Here is a 26,463-nt window from a genome sequence, read left to right as displayed (position 1 = left end):
GGCGAGAATTCCGCTGGCGTGGAGGCGAAGGCTGTTCGCATGCACGCATGCGAGCGGCCGCAGCAGAGGCCGGCAAACGGCAGGCGGCTCCGCACGGAGCCGCCTCTTCTCCCTGGCCCGTCCCACTCACCTTGTCCCCACCGTCAGCCTGCTGGCCGTGAAGCCCCGCCCACGCTGCCCTCCGACCTCCAGGGGTGGGAGGACAGCGTATGTGGCGGGGCTTCGACGGCCAGCAGGCGACGACGGGGACAAGGTGAGTGGGACGGGCCAGGGAGACGCTTTCCCCCCAACAACAACCCTTTAAAGGGTTGTTGTTTGAGGAGCAACCTGACAGCGCCGCCACTAGAAGCACCTTGAGTCAGGTCGGCGCTGCTGCGTTGCAGCAGCACCGCCTGTGCGAACGGTGGCCTGGGGGCGGTGTTTTTACCGCCCCCAGGCCGTCATTTTTGGCCCATACGGAAAGGGCCAGAGATATTTCCAGAAGCTCATATGATTGTAGGCATGATACTTCAGCAGTTAACGCTTGCTTGACTGAATGAAGCAGGCACTTGTAAAATCCTAACAAACCCCTTCTCAAGTGTCAGTTCCAGAAGTCAGCATAATTTCTGATGGATATTCTCAAATTTCATCTTGATAAGTAGTTTTGTCAGTATGTCTGCTATCATTTTTCTTGTGTAAAGAGTCTAATTCTTCTTTTACTGTTATCTTCCATTTTTCTTTTTCATGTGGAGGAAGCTTCATTTCATCCCAGCTTTTGTGTTCATTATGGCTTTGCACATTCGTGTGGTAGGTGTATCTCTTTGGTGCCACCCCCTTTGTGCTTCTTTCTGACCTCCTTCCAGTTACTTTTTGTTGGTTTGGCTCCATCTTCTTCCCCTTCTGGTTGGGAAATCTCCTGTTGGGACACAATATAGGCAGGCAATGCTGTTATCCGCTCTGTAAATGTGACTCCATGTCCTTTGGCATCCTGTCCCACAATCTCTAAAGATTCCTGCAGAGTTTTTGCTATTGAAGAAAACTGTGCATTCAACGTACACTGTCATCCATGTTTACCATGGACTACTTTTTACTGAGGACAGCTTCCCATACCAGGCAACCCCCCAACTCCTGGTTCTTTTTCCCTGGGATGCCAATTTCACATGCTGCCAGCATTTTAGATAGGAAGACAAAATGAGTTTGCACCAATATGTCTGGCATAAAGGGGAGTGACTGGGATATGGGCAAATGGTGTTGGCTTTACCTTCATAGCTGTTTCTGCTTATAGTGCCTACATATTCTTTTTCAATTCACAACTGTTTTCACACAGTTACAGTGGATTTAAGGTTAAATGAGCTGTCATCGGAGTGTCACTTTGCTTCATCAGTCCTGAAGACCATCTTGTGATAGTGATGATGGAAAATTTAAAACGCTGAAGAATTCCCACTGAACTCTGCATCTTCCCATAACAGAGTTCCTCCCATAAAGAAGTATTTCGCTTCAATAGGTACAATGTTCATGATTTACAGATTGGTTAGTTTTTGTACTTTCAAGACATGCAACAAAGACTCTAAAGACATGTATTTCATGGAAAATCTTCCAAGACAATGTTGAACTTGTATGATAACAACAGAATTTCAAAATGTAGCCAAATCTTTCAGCAAATGCAGATTATTATTAGATTATTACAGCTGTTCTAAAACTTGGCCTGAGAGCGTGATTAGTATTTAGTATTTGGAATAAAATCCTACTGTGAGTTCTTGGCCCTACCATCCTAAGTAGATTTACATCATACCAAGTCCACTGTGTCAATCTGCTGAAAACAGTGTAACTCCATTTAGGATGGTACTGTTATTCTGCAAATTGGTCCCAATTCTTATTTATAACCTATGGCATTCTGCATTTTTGTGTGTGCACATGTGTGTGTGAGAAACAGAAAGATAGAATGAAGGAAGAAATTGTGTGTGTGTGTGTGTGTGTAAGGAATAAAAAAAAATCAGGCTTACTTATAGCAGCATTTCTATGATTCAGAGATGTCTGCATATTCAGACTGCACATGAATTTTTTCCCATGTGTGCAACCTGCAGGAGGTATGCTACAATTTATCTTTTTCATGTTCCAAGTTAGAACATAAAATTCAAAATTGATTAAGAATATTACATAAAGCAGATAAACTAAAACACAACAATAAAACCTGACACAAGAACAAAGAAACTAATAAGGCTAACCAAAGACTGTAAAAATTAGCAACTGAACTAGCAGAAAAGCAACCAAATTCAAGTAAGAACATTCAGAATAGCCCACATAGCTCTCTGAACGATTTCCACCTTTTCCTGGAACCTAAATGTCAAAAAGAAAGGAGAGAAGAAAACAATGGGTAGCTCATTGTGTTAGAATGGGGAACTGTGACCATACACAGCCAAGACAAAAAGGGTTAGTGTAACCTCAGCTTGTGAGTTCTGTGGGGGCAGTACTTGGAAGGAGTTGCAAAGAAACTAAATTTAAAACAAAATGGTTTACTTTCTTAACAAATAACACTTTTAACATTTAACATTTAACACATTACAGCCTGTTAAGTTGCATTTTCAAGTCCTTATATTTACAGTCTACTGATATTGTCAAGTCCAATTCTTCTTTGCAAGTGGGTTGGCTCCTGAAGACTCCAAGGGCTTGATGAACAGGATTCAACATGATGAAGGTTTCCAATAGAACTCTCACCCATTACAACCACAAAAACTCTTAACAAGGTTTTAAGGGCTTATACAAATCAAGGTCCGAGTCTGGTAGCCTTGTCTCCTCCAAACTACTTGAGCTCTGCAGCCTCCTGCTGCTTTGAGTCTCCACTCCTTTCTGGGTCAATCCATTCTGAGCATGGGGGTTACATTAGCATATTCAAAGGTCAAGCAATATGACTTAGTTCAGAAATTATACAAAGGTATGGTTAATTTAGTTATGAGATTAGAATGATCGTCTGAAAAGTAGCTAAGAGAGGTGGACTCCAATCTGGAGAATCAGGTTTGTTTTCCATGCTCCTCTGCATGAAGCCTGCTGGGAGACCTTGGACTAGTGATAGTTCTCTCAGAACTCTCTCAGCCCCACATACCTCACAAGGGCCCCTTCCACATGGGCCAAAATAAAGATTCTAGCATTTTTGCATCTTGATTTTCCTCAGAAATGACATTCCCATGTGTGTTATACGGTTGAGTCTTTTTAAGTTTTCCCCTGATCATTGGTTCGAGCAGTGATAGACAACAGAAGCCTGGCAGGTTTAGTTTAAAGTTGTGGGATATACAAATGTGGACATTTGTATGTCGACATCCAGTTTGAAATACGAATGTGCACATCATGGTTTAAGGCTGCGTATTGTCTTCACTGTAATGCAGGCTAGAATACCATCCAGGTGTTTGCAAAGAAGGTTAGGGAAAGAGTGAAAATGATGAAACCAAATCCTGGTTTCACAAGCCATAGTTTTATAGTTTGTGTGAAACTGGTTTCATAAGCCACACTTTTCACAGTTTGCCTGAAGATCTGCATCTGTAACCATGTGGCTACTCTAGTCACCAGTGGTGATGGAAAGAGGGTATAACTTTAAGCACAAAAGGGCTATGTTGGCAGTGTGTGCAAACACTCTCCCAATTGCTACCCACTCCCCAATTGATTTTCCTCCACTGGTACAACAGGAAACGGGTAATTTTGCTGGATTATCATTTCTCACTAGTGCCCAATGTTTATGGCATGTTGTGCATGAGAATACCCCAGCTTCCTTCACTGGCCTTTTAGGAATCTTAGAGGGCTACTGGTGGAAGGGAACTGTGGACAATATTTGTCATCACAAACACCTTCTAGCTGTGGTTCACAGAAACCAACCCAAGAATGATAGGAGATTCAGGAATGGCAGAAGGTTGTCCTGCATTATTTCACACCAGACCATCGTTTTCAGTGCTTAGCCAAGTAAAAAAGACTTCTGGAATGGAGCAACTTGATTCAACAGGGATAGGATTAAGATTTTCTCCCATGTAGTGCATTCCTTACAATTGCACTGTCATTGTGCACTGTCAATGGTACAATCTTCTGTACCAAACTTTTCAGAAAGCTGTTGTGCTCTACATTGCTATGGTGAACTTCACCTGGAAAAGGTAATCCCAGAATCAAAACCATCCATATAATGAGATGTGCCACAATTGCTTTGAGTGCTAGGTTTTGAACAGCATGACTACCCACCATAATTGTGTGTACTGTGTTGTGTTGTAGTATTATACTGACAAGCTTACACAATCAAAGCCCTCACACTCAAACAGGCACTGCACACTGTAATTATATTTGTCTGTCAGGCCATGATAATTGCAGATGGCAGGTAGGTAGTGTAAAGCAATTCATTTTTTCTTTTCCTCTGTTGTGGTATGTTTTTCTTCTTCCTCCAACTAAAAAAAATTATAAATTGAAAAAGAAAAGGTCAAGCTTTTTCCTCTCTGTAGTCTAGCTAATCTCATTTCAAATTATATCTTGAACAAAATGTTTGAATTTAGCATTCTGTGAAACTCTTCTATTCAGGTTCTTAGCTTCCATGCTCCTTCCGTTTATATTGTACAGTAGACAAGACAAGAAAACAGGGCAAAACCAACATGGTTCAGCTATAATGCTGCACAGCAAAAGTTTAATACATGGCTTAGACTTCAGGGGTCATCTGGTGTAAAGTAAATCCTAAGCAATGTCTCTGAAAGCTTTTCACTGGATTCCTATTTTTAGAATCAGAAGCTACATCACATCTACCAATATTCTGCTGTATCAGTTGAATTAACACTCGATATCTGGAAAAGAAAATACAGAGCTTCCATAATTTTAGCTCTGCATTTCCCGCCCCCCCCTCAATATTGGCTCAAATGGTAACTAGAAATACTCTTACAAATTTTTAAAAGAAATATTTTGCATAATATTATATAAAAGATATATTTTGCATAACAATAACTTGTTATTGATTGACTGTATTGTTTTCTCCCACACTTCCCCCAAGGAGCTCACCGTGTTGTTTGGGAGGCTCTTCCTCCCATTTTTTTCTCCTGATCACCTCTGTGAATAGGGTGGTCTGGAAACTATGGTCTGTTCCAGTCGAATTTTTTACTTTGGTTTTGATGCTGGCTTTACCTTGGGTTTAAGTGTTTCACTGCCCAGTTCTCATATGACCACTACAGCCATACTGTACATGAGCCAATTGATTTGTTTGATTAAAGTTATTTCATTTGTCATCAGTGCCTTGTTCACATCCCTCATTGTGGGTGCCAGGCTGGCAGCCATTGTCTTTCCTCATTTGATTGTGCATACTTGATGATCTTTTCCAAGTTCAGATCACCTTAACAGCATCCACCCAAACATCCAATTTACCACTGAAACTGAAAAAGAAGGAAAACTGCCTTTTCTAGATGTCTTGCTCTTTTGCAGACCCAACCACAAATTGGGCCACACAGTATACAGAAAATCAACACACACAGACCGATATCTACATAAAAACTCCAATCACCATCCACAACAGAAAAGGGGCAAATTCAAAACTCTGACAGATCGTGCAAAATGAATTTGTGAACCTCACCTCCTCCCTGATGAAATCAATCCTCTAGACTGGGCTCTGAAGGCTAAAGGCTACTCCACAACAGAAATCAGAAGAGCTTTAAGACCAAGAGAAACCCAGAAGACTGAGGAGAAACAGCCCACCACAGAAAAAATATTTCTACCATACATCAAGGGAATCACAGATCAAATAGGGAAACTGATGAAGAAACATAACCTACAAAGCATCTTGAAACCTACCAGGTAAATACAGCAGATGCTATGCTCAGCAAAGGACAAAAGAGACCCCCTCACATCTGCAGGAGTCTATCACATATCCTGCAGCTGTGGAAAGGTCTACATAGGAATCACAAAACGCAGCATTCAGACTCTCATTAAGGAGCATGAAAGACACTGTCGGCTTAACCATCCTGAAAAATCTGCAGTTGCAGAACATGTCTTAAACAAAACTGGACATAACATTTTGTTTGAAAACACTGAAATTCTGGACAATGCAGAAGGTTACTTTGTCAGACTGCACAGGGAGGCCATTGAAATTCACAAACACCAAGACAATTTCAACAAGAAAGAAGAGTCTTTGAAAATTGGCAAAGCTTGGCTACCAGTACTTAAAAACACCAAAAACAAACCTCAAGGGCATGCTAAGTTCATGAACAAAGGACTCCACCCAAACACAGGATTTGCATTTACCAATACTACTGCTGCTGCAGGGCATGAAAATGTGAATCACTCCCTGGACTGATAAAATACTATCAACCACATCTTTGCATAACAAGTTCCACCCAAACACTTACTGATTGGTTCCCCATCCTGGGACATGGACAACATATACCCTAAACATTTCCTTCTCTCTGGACACAGTGTGTAACAAACTTCCCTCTGTGACACACCTCTGAAGATGCCAGCCACAGATACAGGAGAAACGTTAAGAACAAGATCCACCAGACCATGGCCACACAGCCTGGAAAACCCACCAGAACCAGTTGAATCCAGCTGTGACAGCCTTCGACAATACACAGTAGGCATGATATTTGAAAGTTTAAACTTGCTCTGACAGATGGTTGAAAAGTTTTACAAGGTCCAGCTGTGTAAGGCTCTAAAATATCAACCCCATGCCAAATTCTTTCGTCAGATCAATAACAAATAGACTGAATCCAGCAAGTCCATCCAGGGTGGGGAGGAGGTTGCAATCCACAGTGCCAGCTCAAACTGCAACTTTGCAAGGCTGATCTTACAATATGCAGATACAGAGGACAGATCACTCTTTGGAACAATAGATTTAAAGCAATAAGCAATTTAAGTACAATACTGGCAATGAAACCTGCTTATGTTGATTTAGAAAGTTTGGAATTTCTTTGTAATAACAACCAAACACAGCAGGTCATACTGACTGTTAGATGCACCAGGGCCCTTCGATTTTACTACAGCAGAAAGCCCTCCTGCACTCTAAAGGAATTTTCCTTGTAAGGGTACTTGAGAATTTAGCTGGTCCTTTTACTACAGATTAAAAAGAGGCAGAGTTAAGGGGGGGGGTTGAACCTCAAGAGAGTGTCATTTGAAGAAATACCAGCAGGACTTAATCAGCTGGGATGAGCCACCCTCTCTCACCTCACAGTCTAATCCAGACCAAGAATTGCACCCCCTGGAGAACTCGAGAGAAGAGGACTTACTGAACTCTTACTCAGGGCTTCCCCTGAGGAACAGAGGGAGATTACAGATAGACTAGAACAGCTATGCCTGAATCTTTTGAAGTCTAATAAGAGCCATTCCGTTCAAGACATGGGGGATGCACATAAGAGAAATAGTGGTCTGTCATTAGCAATAGAGATAATGCAATCACTGGAAGAAGGAGATAACCCCAAAGACAAAATGCATTCAGATCAGGAGTTGTTGAAGAAATGAGGATGGAGGCCCAGGTACTATTATGCTAAGCGAAGAAGGCAAAGAAAGAAGGATGTCAACCAGCCCCTGAGAACAGAAATAGATGCTCTAGGGCAGTGATGGTGAACCTTTTTGAGACTGAGTGCCCAAACTGCAACCCAAAACCCACACATTTATTGCAAAGTGCCAACATGGCAATTTAACCTGAATACTGAGGTTTTAGTATAGAAAAAACGGTTGGCTCAAAGGCACACGTTACTCGGGAGTAAGCTTGGCGGTAGTCGGTGGCTTTGCTTTGAAGCAACTGTGCAACACTTCAAACGGGTGAATCACGACCCTAGGAGAGTTTACTCAGAAGCAAACCCCATTGCCAGCAACCGAACTTACTCTCAGGTAAAGGATCACACTTTCGTTCTTCCCATGAAAATCAGTAGGGTTTAACAGCACTTAACAGGGTTACCTACACTGCTTCCCCAAAACTAGGTCTTAGGTTTAATGCTAATAATCTCCCTGAAATAATTACACTATTATCACATGACGAACTCTGTGCACGCGTGCCCACAGAGAGGTCTCTGAGTGCCACCTCTGGCACCTGTGCCATAGGTTTGCCACCACTGCTCTAGGGGCCTGGGAAAGGTCAGTTGTGAGGTTTTTTTTTACTGTCTTGGGGTTATTAGCCACCCCAAGCCCTTCATGAATAGGGTGGGGTATAAATTAAAATTGAAATGAAAACACAGTAGTACAGAGCCCTGGTGGTAAACCAAAAATAAGAGAACCCAGAGGAGTGCCACAAATAATGAAGCAGTTCAACATTTGTTTCTGGCTAAAATTCTTTTTTCCAGGGTGGGAGATGAGGAAAGGAGAGCCAGTGATGAAAGGTAGCCACAGCACTGTGTACCCTATGAAGTTGTGATCATGTGTGAGACTGCAGAGAGAGGAGGATCAGTGTGCACATAGAACCCCCTCCCTCTCACATTCTGAGGCTCACATTCTTGAGCAGCAAGAAGGCATCTTTGTCAGCAGCATGTCTGGGTTTTGCTGGGCCCCTGCATGCTGAATTGTCTTGTGGTCTTATGTGGGATGGTGATAGTGCCCAACTATTTCCAGAGGAAGATGGGGCCCCCTTTGCAGGCCCATAAAATTGGATCCCCTAAACCAAACTTCACCAAACTTGAAGGGTTCTTCTGAGTAGAATCACTTGCAGCTATGCTTTGGTGTCTTTACCTTAAAAAACTCCAGTCCCCTCCCATGAAAATTGAAAATTTGAAAATTTGAAAATTTGAAAATTTGAAAATTTCCCATAGACTATCATGGAGCAAAAAAAATAGTCATTCCTTTTTTTTAAAAAGTCAAAAATTCCATTTAATGATATGGGTATTCAGATTTTTTTCAGCTTTGCCAAATTTCTCTAAATTATAACATAGTCTCTAGGGTTGCCAAGTCAGCACTACCAACAAGTAACTGGTTTAAGGCACTGGGACCTGCAAATATGCTGTGTTCCAACACCAGAACATCACTTCCACGTGAACCCAAAAGTGACAGCATTACTTATGCATGATGCTGTCATATTTTCCCCACACCCCACTATATGGTTTTACCATAAAGTTTGTGGGGGAGTCCTAAAGCATGCTGATGTGATGAAGTATGAAACTGGAAATGATACTGTTGCATTGTAATGGTCCCTATTTCCTTCCCACCCTCACCCCTCTACTGAACAGCAGCTGTGGAAAACCATGGCTGCAAGCGTGTGGTCTTTTTCTGCAGAAGAAGACTGAATAGCCCTAACATTCTCCTAGTTATATCCAAGAATACTGAGGTACGGATATGGAGTTGAATCATACCACAGTGATTTCTGATTTATTAGAATCAATGACGTTGCCTCCTTGGTATTCTTTGCACCACAGAAATTAGCCTTGCTGGTCTATGGCTACAATCTAGTGCAGCTGTACTTGCCTCATTCTATTTAAATCATGAGTCTTTTGAGGCCTTAATGGTATTCAGGATCTCAGCCCATATTTATTTACAATAAGTGACATAGGAAGATATTTTATGTGTGATCTCATTGAACTAAGTGCTGGTTCCTTTCATTGTTGAATAAACTATTAAAACTCTTGTCTGCAGCACATTGGTATTCCTGTCTCTTTAAATATCATAACTATGCCATCAAAGTGCAGGCTGTGAATATGATTCCTTTGAATTGCTGTGATTCTCTGTGATCAGAAGTGACTCCTCTGTAATCTGTAACAGTTACTCTAATCGGATTTAAGGCTGGCCAAGCACTTCTAATGCAGCCAGGCAGTGACATGTATTAAAATGTTACACTGTTTTGCCTTTAAAAAGAAAGCGAGCACTTATAGTGTGATTAGATGGGATTAGAATTTTTTCATTAAAATGGTTTTAAAACACATTACTGACTGAAGTTTTCAATCCCATTTAATGGGCACTAAAAAAATTGTTAGTGAAGGAGGAAAAAATCCATAAAATATTTCTACCTTACTTCTTTCCCTCCTTTAAAATCGAACTATAGTACAGTATAAATGGGAGCATGTTTTTAAATGTTATGCATAATGAACAGGAGACCATAGAGAAAGGACAAAGACAAAAAGGTAACTTTACTGTAATTACGACAATACAACAGGAATACACTTCAGTCATAAAAAGCCTACATATTCCCTACATGTTATCACAGTACATAGAAAAGGTGGAGAAAACTGCCTGGATTTGAAGTATCACATTAGGCTGAAAGATTGGTTTATTTTAGAAAGTGTAGTAAAAGCTGCCCTGACCTGGATGGCCCAGGCTAGCTTGATCTTTTTAGATCTTGGCTGCTAAGCTGGGTTGGTCTGATTAGTACTTGGATGGGAAACCACTAAGGAAGTCCAAGGGTGTTATACAGAGGCAGGCATTGGCAAACCACCCAATTCTGTTTGTCTTTTGTCTTCTAAACCCTATGTGGTTTCCATATTGGTTGCGACTTAACAGCACTTTCCACCCCCAATAGGAGCTAGGGAAAAATATCTTGTAAATCTGTAACTTTGCCAGTTAAAACTTGTATTTGGAATCTGTAAACTATTGAAATCTGAGGCTATAAGAAGTCATGTTGGATTTTTATGCATGGTGTAGCTAGGTTTGTAAAAATTGCAGTAGGGCAAGACAGCCAGTCCTTTGTAGTGATTAGAATGTCAGACTAGGATCTGGGAGTCCCCAGTTTAAATTCTCCTTCTGTCATAACACTTGACAGAAAATTTCGGCCTGGTCACACTCTCTCAGCTTAATCTACCACACACAGTTGTTGTACAGATTGTTACCAGACTGGCCAATGGTGTCTCTATGCAGTGTCTCTATGCATCCTGCCAACCCTTAGGGTGCCTAGCAGTGCAGTGCCAAAATCGAGAGCCCATTCTCTGCAAAGACACAGTAAAATCCTGTCTAAATGAGCCCTTGCTCACATCTGCCTTGAAAAAGACTTACCTTGAATTCATTCCAAATGGATTAAGAGATAACAGTGCTTCTGCCCTGGAAATTTCTGCTTCCCATCTCCAGCCATGGAATATCCACCCTGCAAAGACAAAGGACTTGTTAATGTGCTTACCCCAAGTGTTCCTGCCAATATAGTATTTACCCAAAATCTTCTTCCTCTGACTAATTGCTCCTCAATTACCATTTACATTATCATTGTAATAAAAGTTGTAATTTCATTAGTTTCTTCCCACCTTCAGGCCTTCCCAAGCTTGGCCGATCAAGCGAATGCCTCAACCATTAGATTAATAACTCCATGGCGGCAGATTCATCCCAGCGGCCTTGAAAGTATTCAACATGAAAGTGGTTCAACACCTATTGTGTGGAGTTCCTATATGGATCCATGCATGGAAACCCAAGCTTGAACAGTTGCAGTCCAGATTCTTATATAAAATCTTTGGAGTTCCACACTGTGTTCCCTATGCAGTATTTTGCCTTGAGGCAGGACAGCACCTTTTGGAAACCAGGGCATCTGCTGCAACTTTCAAATTTTGGGTGAGCTTCTGTTTCCATTCCGACCTGCACAGTCTGGTCCAATGTGTGATGCGTGAACTCCAGACTTCCAACTGGTGGCTACTAATTCAGGCTAAGATCTCCTCACTGGGCCTTTCTTGGAACTCCTTGCTCATGCTTACTGCCAACGAGATTTATCTTCAACTTAAAAACAAATTATTTGACCAGGAACATCATTATTTTCTCAGCAAGGCACAGAGTTCCTATACACCCTTGCACTTTGATATTATTCCCCGAAAGCTTTGTGTTGCCCATTATCTGAACCAACTCCTTAATTATAAACTCAGATGGGCATTTTCAAGAGCAAGATGCAATTCTTTTCCATCATCACTACTTCAAGGCTGGTTCTCAAACATCTTTCAGCATGAGAAACACTGCTCTTTATGACCTTCTTATATTGACTCCTGTGATCATATTTTGCTATTCTGCCTATACAACAGCTTTAGTCCTGACTTCTCTGCCTTAACCGTGGTTGGGTTCTCAGATCTTTCCATCAATGTAAAGATTACTCTTTTGCTCAACAATCCTGAGGCTGAAATAACTGAAGCGGTAGCCAAATTTTTACTGTATCCTTGACTTCTCCTAACATTACCTTTACTGGTTTTTTTACTGGATTTACTTTTCTATTCTGTTCCTTTGTTGCATATGCCTAATAAAAGTCTCTGAATTCTGACTCAGACCATTAAGGTTGATGTCTGTCTCTTGTCTTTCCCCAGAAAGACAGGATTTCCTTTTCTCCTGGGAAATTAAGGATCACTCTGCATAACCTTGAGGCCCCCTTTTTCCCTATAAGATGTCCCCTCTCCCAGTAACCAGTGTCCAATATCTCTAGACCTCTCTCTGTTGATGTTGTCCCATAGCATGTTGTTCTTTCTGCTACCAGAGACAAGTAAGGGTCACTCAGCTCTGTTAATTGAACCATTCTGCTCCAAGATTAGGTGACTATAACCCTTACTACCTAATTCCCTTCATTTATTTCAAACCTATCCACTCAACAATGCTTACATTCTAGGGCTGTGTGTGTTAGTTCTGCTGCATTAATTATTGTCTGTGTGTGTTCGCCTATTATCCCTTAATAAAATTGTTAAACTTTATATTGCTCTCCTGTGGGTTTCTTGCAAATACTGATCTCAGTATACATAGGCAACAAAGATCTCAAGCTTGCCCAACCTTTTGCTATGCCAAAGAACTCACTCTCATTAATTCCCCCACTTCATAAGGGACAGACTCCCACCATTTCAGGTAACAGGATAAAATTGAGAAGAGAAGTTGGTATGTCACCATCACCTATTTATGAACTGACTAAAACAATAAAGAAGACAATAAAGAATCACTACAAACAAAGAGAGATTAAATGAGGTTATTTATTTAGTTGTATAAAATCTAAAAAACATGAAATGTAGTTTTAGAAAAAGCCTATTTACCTGAATTGATCTGGTTTGTTCCTTTAATTAGTTTGGAGAATGAGTTGGAAACAGATCTACAATGCAAGAGATGGGTAGGGGATCTTTACCAGAGTATGCAGAAGTCAGTCCCTCAAGAAATCCACTTAAAACCAAAATGGAAGCAAATAGTGCATCTTTATTAAAGGATCAAAAATAACAAAAATCTACTTGCAAGCACACAGAAGTTAAAAAGCCTAGGGAATAAAGAGATGAGTGATAATGGGAAAACGTAAGGGTATTAGGAGGGTAATGTTTACCATTCCAGAAGTGAATAGGTTAAAAAAAAGTGAGAGAGAACAGGCCAGTGCTTCCCGCAGGAAAATGACATTGGGCTCAAATAGGAAATTCAAGTGTAAAGAGCTATGGATTTTGAGGGTCTAAAGGAAAAATTGACACTTTGGCAGTAACAAAAGGGGCAATCTTACTGGGACAATGCAAAATTCCATTACCAGGCATGGACAATGCTGTGGGAATGATTTGATGGGATTAAAACCCGGCAAAGCTCAAGACTTGATGAATTTTGGACAGTGCTGATGAAATCAAAACAAGGGCATTCCAAGTCTTGATGAGCATAGACTTTTTTGAGGACATTAAAACAAAGAAACTTTGGATGTTTGATGACTCTTAATAATTGGAGATGAGGTTACTGAGATTAAGTTAGGGGAAAAGAGTGCAAGGCAATACAGCAGATCGACTGATGAGATCAGGGTTCATTGTGGCACTGGAGTCAGGTGGGCGATCTCAAGGCTGGGCTGTTGCTAACCAGATTCAAGTGACTGTGCTCTTAGGAGAAGCATTGTCTGAAGCTCTGTATTCTTAATTGGGTGGGGGACAGGGGAGCAGAATGATCCCAGGCAGACCCTCTTCATAGCAAATCCTTGAATTAAGATTGGTATCCATCTTACCCTTGCACTGTTCCATGAGACTGGGCGTTACATGATAACAAGATTATGATTGGTAGGGCACTGTTGCAGATTCCTGAAGAAATGTTCCCCCTGTCAGACTATAGGTTTGCCTGGGTATTATATAATGCTTATTGGTCATCCTAGCACCCTTGCATAGTGTCTGGTCATCCTAGCACCCTTGCATTGTATTCCATAATATCACTGAAAACAGAAGGGCTAGAAAGTTCCATTTTCATTTAAAATAACTTTGAGTGGGCAGGGGAAAGGAAGCTTGCAATATTTTTGAGATGACCAGATTCTGAAACAGATCCCTCCTGTTAAAATATCCTAAAATGCAGTCTCCCTTCTGTAGAACAGAAAATTAGCCTTATGTTAGAAATGGCTGGGATCTCTATGACATGGAGGATAGCTGGATTTAGGATCCATTCAGTGAAAAAGGGGAGATTTCATGGTTTCCTCCCCTAGGTCACTCTGAACTTCCCAGTCTTTCATGGGAAAGCAGGAAGCTGCTGATGTGTTAGGGCTCTAGGAATGCTAGCCTCCAGGCAGAATTTGGGGATGCCCTAGAATTACAGCTTATCTCCAGGTTACAGAGACCATCTTCCTCAGAGAAAATGAATGCTTTTATGAGTAAACTCTATGATATTATATCCCACTGAAATTCCTGTCCTCCCCGGGCTCTATCCTCAAATCTCCAGGAGTTTCGCAACCTGGATCTGGCAATCCTACTCCCCATCCCCTGCTGGTAGCCAGGAGGGACCTGGCAACCCTACTATATTGTCAACAATGAAACATCACAGCAAATATATTACTTTATACCATTAAAACTCAAGCCTGATAAGTATTTAAAGTTTGCAGAGAGTCATGCTCACAGCTAATACACACACAATAATATAAGCTATAATTATTGCTATTAAACATATAACTGTTACTATTTTGTATTGTCGAATGTTTGATAAACCAAGGTGGGCACAGAGTATTATTTGAAAACACAGAAATTCTGGACAACTCTGCAACCACTCTATCAGACTTGAAATCCACAAGCACATGGACAATTTCAATAGAAAGGAAGAAACCATGAAAATGAACAAAAATTGGCTATCAGTACTGAAAAACGCTAGTGTTTTTCAGTAAGCAATCAAAGGGAACAAAAGGTCAGGCTACTACAATGCAGATGCCATCACTAATTGATTATGCTATCTTCATGGTTACATGTTAAATGGGTGGATCCCACCCAACACATGCAAATCAAGCTTGTAAACAGGCAAATGGTTCTTTCTTCCATCCTGGACATTCCACAGGTATATATACTCCACTTGCTTTACTACCATCAAACCAACACTACACCACTGTGACCATCTTGCTTTTTCCTGGTTGCCTGCTATGTTGGTGGTTTTACTCTATTCACAGTGGATAGCTTGCTGTTTCCGCAGCAGCCATCTGGGTGCTAGGATAACAGTATGGAGACTCCTGAGAAGAGTAGGATACAGAGAAGATGGGAATTTTACTTCCATCTCTGGCATGAATAGAGGCTTACCCATCTTCCTGTCCCACTGGTAGAAAGTGTTTTAAGGTAGAAAACACCTGCCAGACACAAGCTATACTGTGCAATGACCTTGTCCACTTTTTTTTAGAAAGCAGGCAAGTACTACAATGGAGAGCAGTGCTCAAAAGCATCAGAGGTAGCATCCAAAAGAGCCACACGTGGGTCCCTAGCTGCTGAGCAAGTATCACTAATTTAAAGCATAAAGTGGAAAAATCTTTAAAATATATTTGCTGGTTGAACCTATGAAGGTGCAATAATAGGCAAAAAATTACTGAAGAAGCATGAGAGTTCAGTGAATCAGAATGAATAGAAAGAATGGGTTGAAAATAATGTCATGAACTTGCATATACTGTAAAAGAAAAAAGGGGGGGAGGGAGAATCCCCTTGTGTACATTGTGTTCAATGAAAACATCTAGCTTTCTGCCAACGCAGCATGCCCAAAAAGAGCTCAGGCATGCTCACCTTTAGAGTGCTAGGTGTGTGAGTCTATATGACTTGTGTTGTAATCTCCCACAGTAATCTCCATTCATGAAAGTGAGGGACATCTAACAACCAAACATGTGGCTGATACATGCATGCGACATGTAGCTTTTTGTAGCTTGTTTTCAGTCAAACAGTTTTACAAAACATGACAATGCCTTTAAGAATGGGTTTTCTGTTAATTCACTGAAAAATGTATTTTTTGCTCCATTTGTTTCCATTTATGGATAAAAAAAGTAAAATGGACAAAAGGAGTTAATTTTGTAAGGTTCTAATTATTTTATGAGTTAAAGTAGAGAAGCATAGTTATGTGGAAATCTCTTCTGAAGGAAGATCACATGACCCCGTTTCTGTCATGTTTTAATAAAATAGGCAAAGTCTGGATTTTAACCTGTGCTACAATGTGTTAGACCAGTGATAGTGAACCTCTTCAAGACTGAGTGCCCAAATTGCAACCCAAAACCCACTTATTTATCGCAAAGTGCCAACACAGCAATTTAACCTGAATACTGAGGTTTTAGTTTAGAAAAAATGGTTGGCTCTGAGGCGTGCATTACTCAGGAGTAAACTTGGTGATAGTTAGTGGCTTTGCTTTGAAGTGACCGTGCAACTCTTCCAATGTGTGAATCATGACCCTATGAGGGTTTACTCGGAAGCAAGCCCCATTGCCAGCAACCGAGCTTACTCCCAGGAAAAGGATCGCGCTTTTGTTCTTCGCATGAAAATCAGTGGGGTTTAACAGCGCTTAACAGGGTTACCTACACTGCTTCCCCAAAGCTAGGTCTTAGGTTTAATGCTATAATTGAGCCCAGGGCCCAGGTTAGCCTAGGGGTGTGTGTGTGTGTGGGGGGGGGTTGACTCTTTTTGCACGTGTCCATAGAGAGGGCTCTGAGTGCCACGTCTGGCACCCATGCCATTGGTTCGCCAACTCTGGATGAAGCCTGTGGTGGACAAGGTTTGGGAAAAGAAGATACTTCAATGATGTTTAGTGCTATAGGGTTCCCACTCCATAGGTTTCATCCTCCAGGTAAGAAGATCTGTCCAGTTTGGAGATCAGTTGCAATTCTGGGAAATCTTCAGGCTCCACCTGGAGGTTGAAAACCCTACTTTGGGTGGCAATCCGAATGATAACTGTGGGATGATGTTTCTGCCAGTTTTAGAATAGGAAGGAATGTCACAACGCCTTAGGAATTTTCAAGTCTTTATGGTAAAAATTGGAAGGGACATCCCATCAGCTATCAATGCTGTCCCCCCATTTTTTCTTGCTGCTTGATTGACAAAGAGTGGGGGATTAATGTCAGTGGGAGGTTGCCCACTGGAACTGCATGTGGTAACTCCATATTGATTCTCATAAAAAACAAGTTGCAAATCTTATTAATCATCCCTCCCCCCAAATATAATGAGTGTCTAAATTTGAGGACCTTGGGACCCAACCAAATGTCTCTCAAGCCCTACCCATTGGCTCTGATCATTTCCATGGAATTCCATCTTAATGATCATGCATCAAGCTTGTAAAAGGACTGAGCCTCTGCGTGGGGGTGTGGTACATCTACATAGATATCAGATACTGCATTAGAGGGTGGCATGAAAACACAGGCTAAACCCAGAGGTGGAGCTGCAATGGGAACATCTGGGGTGGCTCGCCCTGGGCACCACCATTACAGTCACTTGGTGGGAGGATGTCAGGGGCGGGGCGGGGCGTGGCGGGGCGTGTCAGGGGCAAGGTGGGGCGGGGCGGGCAGTTCATGTTGCGGGCGCAGTTTCCCCTCCCTTCCTCACTGGCTGAACCTAATCATCTGCATAGGAATAAAAAGATGTCCTGAGAATGGGAAAAAAGAATCTTGGGAAGGAATTCCACTCAACTTCCCCCCCAAGCTGTTCTATTTTGAGAATGCAAAACTATTGACCCCCCCAAGTCATTTCCAAGTCATCTCCTCTTGCTGTGAGGAGTTCAGGAACTGATGAGACATCTTATTTTTTCCACCCAAGTGTTAAATCTCTCTTGTCAGTTTCATCATCTGCTAGCAACTCATACTTTTTGCTGCTGAAGAGATTCTTTGTGCCTGAAGTTTTTTGCTTAAGGTTTTCCTTGGATGTTTGCTCTGCAGACTCTGATCCAGGGTGTCTTTTTATCCTGAAAAGTAAATGGTTGTATGAGCAAATGTCCCAGGAAAAACTTAAACAAAAAGATGCAGGCATGATGGAGAATTTCTGCAGCACCACAAAATGTCAGGGTGCTAGCTATGGATGATACTCACAAGAGAACTTCAATGGTTAGGCAGGGAGGGAAAATCCTCTTTTTCCTTTGACACCTTTTTTGTCCATGCTGCCCAAGCACAAAATTAGTTAGGGCCTTTTAAAAAGACGTCTGCAGGATGTCTTATTTATTTTATGCATAATCAGCTGTTGTTTCCAACAGCCCAATAGTACTTAAATGAATTAGCCCCTTCCCCAATCAAAAGTGAAGATGTCTCAGTAGGATTGCCGGGTCCCCCTGGCCACTAGTGGGAGGTGGGGAGGGATAGTGTTTCCAGATCCAGGTTGTGAAACTACTGGAAATTTGTGGGTGGAACCTGGGGAAGGACAAGGACCTCAGTGGGATATAATGCCACAACATCCACACCCCCACAAGGCACTCATTTTCTCTAGGAGAACCAATCTCTGTAGTCTGGAGATGAGCTGTAATTCTGAGGGATCCCCAGATCCCCTTGATGCTGGCATCTCTATGTCTTAATGATCAGCTATGATAACAACCCTTAATGTATAGAAGGATCAAGAGAACAATCACTCCTATCTTAAGCTTATTTTTTTAACCAGAATGTGATCATCATTTTCACCCAATTCTTTGTCCGTCCTCTAGGCCAGCCAGCACCTGGCTTATTCCTCCCCTGCCCTGACATTTGGTATATCACATTTTTAAATCTGAGATTTTCCTGTCTGGCAGAATCAAACTGGTCAGTAAAATTAAAACTTTTTGGCTCCAAACCAATGCTGGCTTTGGAGTCTACTTGATACTCACCTTCCAACGTTTTTTCAGTATAAATATAGCCCTCCCAAGTCCTAGAATTTTGCTTCAGCAACCATTCATTTCCTCAAGCTTCCTTGCTACTGTCCCTGTAAAGCTTTGAACACAGGACCTTCAGAGATCTGGAACCTGCCTTAGTCCCAGGCCTGTTTCACCCTTCCTTGCTTTCCTTTCATCGGGACCCCCAGGATTCCCTTATCATGTCAAAACAGTCTTGTAGGTTTCATTTGCCCACTGTTTATTATTTTTTTTATTGATTAGATGTTAGGTTGTTTAGGGTTAAGAGTTCATCTGTATGTATATGTGTGAGTTTATGTGACAAGAGAAATATAGTTTACTGCTTTCTAGGTGTGAACTGCTTTTTAAAAATTCATGTTTGTAAATAAAGATGGGTATCCAAATCCAGATTGGGGTGGGGGTGCATGTAGTAAAGCAGCTCTTGGTAGTGATGTGGGGTCGCACAGATGCATTTGCATGCAACCTCCCAGGGGTGAAACCAACCTTATTCAGCTTCCATTGTGCTTTTAGTCTGGGAATGCCCCTGGCACAGGGCAATAACGTATATGTTATACCACAATAACATGTGGCATAAATCATTTCCTAGGGAGTATTCCAGGCAAAAGCAGGATTTTTTTGCCCAGTTTCTTGCTACACGACTCAGAGGTTTATTGGAGGCAGAGCAGCACCGTCTTCACAGTACTGTCTCTGGCTGCTGTGGAGCACAAAGTCATAGAAGGTACATGCTATGGTTTAAAGTTTCAGGATAAAGCATTGGATCCTGTGCAGTATTTTAATACAAAGAAGGGATTTCTGCCACTGGAGTGCAACGCCCTCACCTTCCCTCTCCTGCTTCAGACTGAAAGAATCTCTAAGATACTGCCCTGGGGAACAGCAGATCTGCAGAAATAGTTCGGGGGAAGTGAGCCAAAGGTCTACCACAGCTTGCATGTGTAGAACATTTAGATGGGTTCTGTCCCTTCTGTTTCATTAATCCACTGGAATTGTAACATGAGCCACTGTGCAAAGTGCTACAGAAAACAACAATGCTACTTGGCGCTCAGACCTCCTGAAGTCCTTTCCAGATATTTTGATAGTAATTGCTATTGCAGCTTTGAACAAATGAAGCCTTATTATTCTTTGTCAGGTCATCTGCCCAACTAACTCAGTACTGTCTACGCTGACTAGCAGTGGCTATGTAAAGACTCACGAAGCAAAAGATTTTCCCCAGCATCTGTTATCTGCAGTCTTTTTACCTAGAGATGCCAAGGGTAGAATCTGGGGTCCTATACATGCAAAGCAAATGCCCTATCACCCCAATACAATTCCTCTGCTATAAGTTTGCTTAGTAGTATCATTCCCATATTTCAGGTGGGTGCTGAGATGTAGATATACTGACTTACCTAAAGCCATCTATTGCATTCACAAGGAAGTAGGAGTCTAAATGCTACTCAGTGCTGACAGCCACTACATGGTGAATGGGATATTTTTAATTAATGTAATTATGTCATCCTTTCCTGTTTGTTGTTGAAGGTCATTTTTTTATGTTGGAATTTTTTTCTACATTGAAACAGTTTTTTAGTGAGTAAGAGGATAAAATAAGTTCCTAATTTTAATTCACCTCTATACAGATTTGATAAAGGTGTCATATTCCACCTGATCATTTATTTTAGAACCAATAACCTCTGAGAAACAGAAAAACAATGATTTATTATTTGTTTAGCACTGTGATTTGGGCATTAAAATCATGAGCTGGAGCATTATTAATGGCTTAAATCAAGAAATATTTCAACTATGCTTTGGAGATGTAAATGAGTTTAAGTCCCAGCTGACGGTAGAAAGAGCTCAAAGCAATTGGTGAGCTATGAGAAAAAAGTGTTGTAAGAGTGGTAGACATGACTTGGTCAAGTGTACAGCTGTTCTATGCAGCCACATAAAGCTAAGCATTAAACAGTTAATCTTTCATTAATGCTCAATTGCTCAATGCTCTCAAATTCAGAGGGCTGTGCTCTAAAGATGGCTATTCCTAGCTCCAAGGTCTTTAGCTCTTTAGGAAAACAGCGCCTTAATTCAATATTTTAAGTGATGCAAAATGCTTGACATGAATGGACTTTCCAGAGCAACATAGCTATCTAACAATGAAAATCTGGGCAGAATTATTCCTGTATAAGATTACACTGTAAATCCAATATGAAATATTTTTTAGTTCATGAGAGCAATTGGGCTTTGATAAGCATCGTATAAAAAACTAAGGGGAAAAAAGCTGAGGGGAAAAGAAGCAACCTTGTCAGTTAGAATTACCCTGAGAAAAGGATCAATATTTACTTTGGTTATGATCATGAAGCTTAATTATTTAAACTTTGGATTTTTTTTCAGTCAAGCAGTAATTCCATTCATAAAGAGTGATGGAGAATATGGATGGCGATTAGGATCTGAATGCTGCCTTAACACATTATTTCCTTACCAATAATACCACCATATGCTTTTTTGACACACAAAGAGATCCACGGGGATTTCCTTCATTGCTGCTGTTTCACATGGGGCATATCCATCAGATCACCAAAATATCTCCCATCCAGGCAACAATCAGACTCCACCAGACATAATCTACATTTTTTATAGCTCCATCAAATTTCCAACATAAAATGCCAGTTTGCGGATAGATTTTCATGCACAGTTGTAGCTCACATGAAAGAAAATACCCCATGTGAATATGTTGTACAATATTGGTTCTAGTAGCACCAGAAAAAGGAAGAAATGGGATGGAATAAGAAGGGGAGGGGTTGGGAGTCTGGGAAAACACATCTTTCTTTCTACTACTTACAGCCACTGGGGTTTAATGCGATCTATAAACTCATCTGTCTGTTTACATACCAGCAAATGATCTGTCTCTCTGATCCACTTACATTTTCAAGCCTAATGTATACACAGGGCACTGATGCTGTGTATACAAGACACAAAGATCGCTGGGGGCGGTGTGCTATCCCTGCTTTCCCAGCACACTGTCACTCTTATAAATAAAGCATTGGCTGGGGTAAAGAGTCTGAGCGCTGGCAAGCCACATTGCGTGCAAATCCAGCTCAGTGCCTGAGCTTCCTCGAGGTTGAAGCTAATCCTAACTGACAGGTTACAGTAAAAGTACTTTATAAAATCAATATTAAATTCACAGCCTTTGACATCATGGGACATCAAAGATAAAGGGGGAAATAAGCCGTGGAGTAAACAGTCCTGCAGCTATGCCAGTTGCTCAAGGAGAGAGGCCAAGGAAGACACGGGAGGCCATGGGGTGAATTAGTACGATGCTAGTCTTGTTTTTATACCAAGGTCTTGACATCAATGAAAACATTATAAGAACGGCACGCAAACTCTTACACACAAGAAAAAAAAATAGAGATCAGGAATAACTTGGGAAATGATGACTTCATGAATCTGTGAAGGTTGAAGAGATGTAACTGTATTTTTTTTTAAAAAAAAACCCTCAAGGACAGTTATTTGAATACAGAAAAAAAATGCACCCATATTTTTGCTTTACAGGAGAAATGTTGGATGAGGCTTTGTCTTTGGAGATCTAGTCTAATAATATCATATATCACAGACATACACCCATGTGAATTTCACTGAAATAAAGTCAAGCATTGTCTTTTTTCAGTTCTGGTGTGAACTATGAGTAGTGCGGGGGATTAAGGGAGAGGGAAGCTGGTCAGGAATTAAAGCAATCCAAATGTATAAGAAACTGCTGAAGAAATACCACAAATACGTCTTTTGACTGGTTGACAGTTTTATAGTTTGTGTCAAGACAAATATGACTGAAGCAACTGTCTAGTGCAGTGGTGGCAAACCTATGGCATGCGTGCCAGATGTGGAACTCAGAACCCTTTCTGTGGGCACACGCACACAGAGTTTGTCATGGGGGCAGAAAATCATCCCCCCACACACACATCTAGGCTGGCCTGGGCCACTGGGTATGACGTACGCACACCGCAGCAAGCAGGGAGGACTTGGCTGGTGGGTCTGGTGCCTGTGCTCTGGGTGACTGCTGCCCAAGGGGGGGGGGCAGAGGCAGAGGAGGCAGAGACGCTAGAGAGGTGCAGAGCGGTGCACGTGGGACTTGCTGGAGGCTAGAGCAGGCTGGCCCCTGCTCAAGTGGGTGGGGCAGAGGCAGAGGGGTGGGGTGGAGGCGCTGGAGCAGCGCAGGGCAGAGTGGTGGGTGCACGCAGGACCTGCTGGAGGCTGGAGCAGGCTGGCTGCTGCTGGTCGAGGGGTTGAACAAACAAAACATGTGCCTTTCCAAACACCAGGGAAATGCTCAGACCCAAGTTTTTTGCCAGTCGCCTGGCCAGATCAAGCCTAGGATGGAGGAACCGAGATGAATTTAGGATTTTTTAAAAAGCACACCAAGGTCTTTGCTAGAACTGCTTTTATTTTTCTGTTCCCCATTGCATTTTTGTGGAAAGTCAAGTGCTGTGATGACATGTGAAGGAAAAACCACAGATCAGATGGTTTCTCCACCAATTTAGCTTTCCTGAAGTTATTCCACCCCTTGCACAGCATTCTTGCTTAGGATTGCCTTCCTTGACTGCCTTTTTACTTCTATTTTGCGGTGGTGGGTTTATTGGGTTTTGGAAAGCAAAAGTTTTACTTCCCTCTCCCCCCACCTCTCCCCCTTTCACTGCCAAGCCCCCAGTGTGATAATAGTGTAATTATTTCAGGAGATTATTAGCATTAAACCTAAGGCCTAGTTTTGGGGAAGCAGTGTAGGTAACTCTGTTAAGCACTGTTAAACCCCACTGATTTTCATGGGAAGAAGCGCAATCCTTTACCTGGGAGTAAGCGCGGTTGGGGCTTGCTTCTGAGTAAACCCTCCTAGGGTCGGGATTCACCTGTTCAAATTCACCTGTTCACAGTTGCTTTACCAAGCTTACTCCTGAGTAACACATGCCTCGGAGTCAACTGTTTTTCCTAAACTAAAACCTCAGTATTCAGGTTAAATTGCCATGTTGGCACTTTACGATAAATAAGTGGATTTTGGGTTGCAATTTGGGCACTTGGTTTTGAAAAGGTTTGCCATCATTGGTCTTGTGTAACAAACTGCTAATTCTATTGTGGTATAGTAGGTGGAATATTGGACATGGATTGGAGAAATTCAGGTTAAAACCCTTGTACAAAGCTCACTGGATAGCCTGAGGCAAGCCACCTTTCAACTAAGTCTGCTTCATAAGGCTATTTTGAGGACAAAATGAAACAGGCTAGGCATCAACCATGCACAATAATGCCCTTGCACGATCAAGTTGGAAGTTTTCACCATCATGGTCAGCTTCATCATCCATCAAATCAAACTGTGTCAAACAGAGATTTAAATTTCAGAGATTAAAGTTTCAGCATTCTACTTTTGGGTTATTCAGCCACAAGATAGCAGAAAATTTACCAGTGCACTGCACATTTAAATAGTCACTGTATGCCTATGGACTGAAATAACCCATCTCAAACCATCTTGAAAACTTCAAGAAAGGCCAGAAAACAAGTTAGGCAAATAAATTAAATTCCTATTCCCTTTCCCTTCCTAGTGAACTCTCTCTCTCTCTCTCTCTCTCTCTCTCTCTCTCTCTCTCTCTCTGTGCCTGTTCCATGAGGTGCTGGCAGGCGGAGGGACTGGACTGGGTATGCACCAGTTATGTGTCTGAGGATTTCAGGGTGAAGAACCTGGTTGGTCGGCTGTGGCTCCACTCCCCCCCTTGGCCCTCTTCCCTAGCAGTTGGCTACTATTGCCAATGAACTTCATTCCCAATCACCCATGCTGGGAGGGGGGGGGGGGAACACAATTTCAATACTTGCCTTGGGAGCTATTTTTTGTAGATATGTCACTGGCCAGCCCTTGTATGAAAACCATCCTAGTTTTCTGTCTCCACCATGGATTTGATGTCTACTTTTCAGTTGGCGACCAATTGTATAGCTAAACAGTGACAAATTAATTAGTGATTGTAAATAGACCTGATTTTTTTTTTAAAAAAGTTCCACGTTTTCAGTTAAAAGTATTCAGTTAAGTTATTGTTGTTAAGGTTATTTCACACTTTTTCATTTTTGCACAGTCTTATTGAGCTGGAAATACCCTTCCTGTATAATTTAACTACCTGAACCAGACCATCCAGGAGCTTTTATTGAACAGATACAACAGTGTTACCAGGCAGAAATAAATAAAATGGAAATACTACCACTACTTTGAAACTGCTCAGTTCGGAAGTTATTTTAAGCAGACAGAGGTAAACTGATCTGATGCTCAGCTTATGATTGTGGCTGTTGCACATGGTAAATTCACCCACTGAAACTGTTCCCTGCCAAGTCTATGACATCCTAACCTGGGAAGGATTTGGAATGGATAATCTTTATGTGAGGAGGAAAATGGTGTTCTCAGAAATATACATTTGGGATCCTGAAGGATGAAATGTGACTTGGGAGAGATTTTGAGCACAGAAGAGTGGGCAGAGAAATGGTTAGTAATTACCTCCCTCTCCCACAGTTTCTCAGTTCCCTCCCTCCCTCCCATAAGCTTTTGTACATGTATATTTCCATAATGTATAGTTATGTCCTAACCTATGGTTCACATCTTAAAATAATGCTGAACTTGTCAGATGTCTTATTTTTTGAGACATCTGCGAATAGCAGTTTTCCTTCTCTTATTTGGACCATCATTAAAGACAGCATCAGCAGGACTGCTGCTGACATCATACTGGTTTTACCTGTTGGAAAAATTACTACTGGCAATAGCACCATCTGTGATCATGACAATAAAAAGTAAGAATACACCAGCAGTCCTATTTGTTCTCTGTATTAGTTCCTTCAAAAGGAAATCTATTTTATAAGGCATCCTGGGAAGTAAGACAATATGTTAATATTAAATAGATTATAAATGATTGAAAATGCACATAGTGACAAATCTTAACTCAGCAATCAAGACAATAATTTATTTAAAATTAGTGCTTATGAATGATTTCATCTTTTATTTTATCAAACCCTACAACTATTTACAGTGGCTGTATTCAGACATAATGAGAAACCATGGTTTGTTGCTATGGGACTGAACCTTGGAAGTCTTTGGGCTTGTTCCTTCCTTCCTTCCTTCCTTCCTTCCTTCCTTCCTTCCTTCCTTCCTTCCTTCCTTCCTTCCTTCCTTCCTTCCTTCCTTCCTTCCTTCCTTCCTTCCTTCCTTCCTTCCTTCCTTCCTTCCTGCCTGCCTGCCTGCCTGCCTGCCTGCCTGCCTGCCTGCCTGCCTGCCTGCCTGCCTGCCTGCCTGCCAAAACAAATCCCACCACTTGCCCAGATCTGTGAGCTCTGACAATGATCAGGTTCTCCAGAAAACTCCCCATATAATCCCGATCGTGGTAGCTCTGGGAACAGGGAGAAGAGGAAGAGGGAACAAGAAGTAGAAGAGAAATAAGAGATGATTGCAGCTACTTAATTGCAATTCTGTATGGAATGCAGTACGTATTGCAAATGATTATCTAATACGTCCTGTCATTCCTCATTTTACCAGGAAAGTAGACTCTGAGATAACCATGGAAGAGGCAGCACTAACCAGGAACTGATAAAGAGATGGGCTATAAAAACTTCACATTATAT

The 26,463-nt window shown here is 41.6% G+C and overlaps 1 long non-coding RNA gene across 2 annotated transcripts; it reads right to left on the bottom strand.

The window, feature by feature from the left end:
• Positions 1-504: 504 nt before the first annotated feature.
• Positions 505-21,830, bottom strand: LOC125426771. Of its 2 annotated transcripts, none has more exons than XR_007243572.1 (3): positions 21,724-21,830; positions 10,891-10,978; positions 505-895 (listed from the first exon to the last, which is right to left on the bottom strand). It is a non-coding gene; the product is annotated as an uncharacterized LOC125426771 (long non-coding RNA). The 2 variants fall into 2 exon arrangements; XR_007243573.1 differs by lacking the exon at positions 21,724-21,830 and adding an exon at positions 12,876-12,932.
• Positions 21,831-26,463: the final 4,633 nt, after the last annotated feature.

Source organism: Sphaerodactylus townsendi, linkage group LG02, assembly GCF_021028975.2.
Source record: "Sphaerodactylus townsendi isolate TG3544 linkage group LG02, MPM_Stown_v2.3, whole genome shotgun sequence".
Taxonomy (NCBI): Eukaryota; Metazoa; Chordata; class Lepidosauria; order Squamata; family Sphaerodactylidae; genus Sphaerodactylus; species Sphaerodactylus townsendi.
The sequence above is the reverse complement of the archived record's forward strand: the minus strand, read 5'-3'. Positions and strand labels throughout refer to the sequence as shown.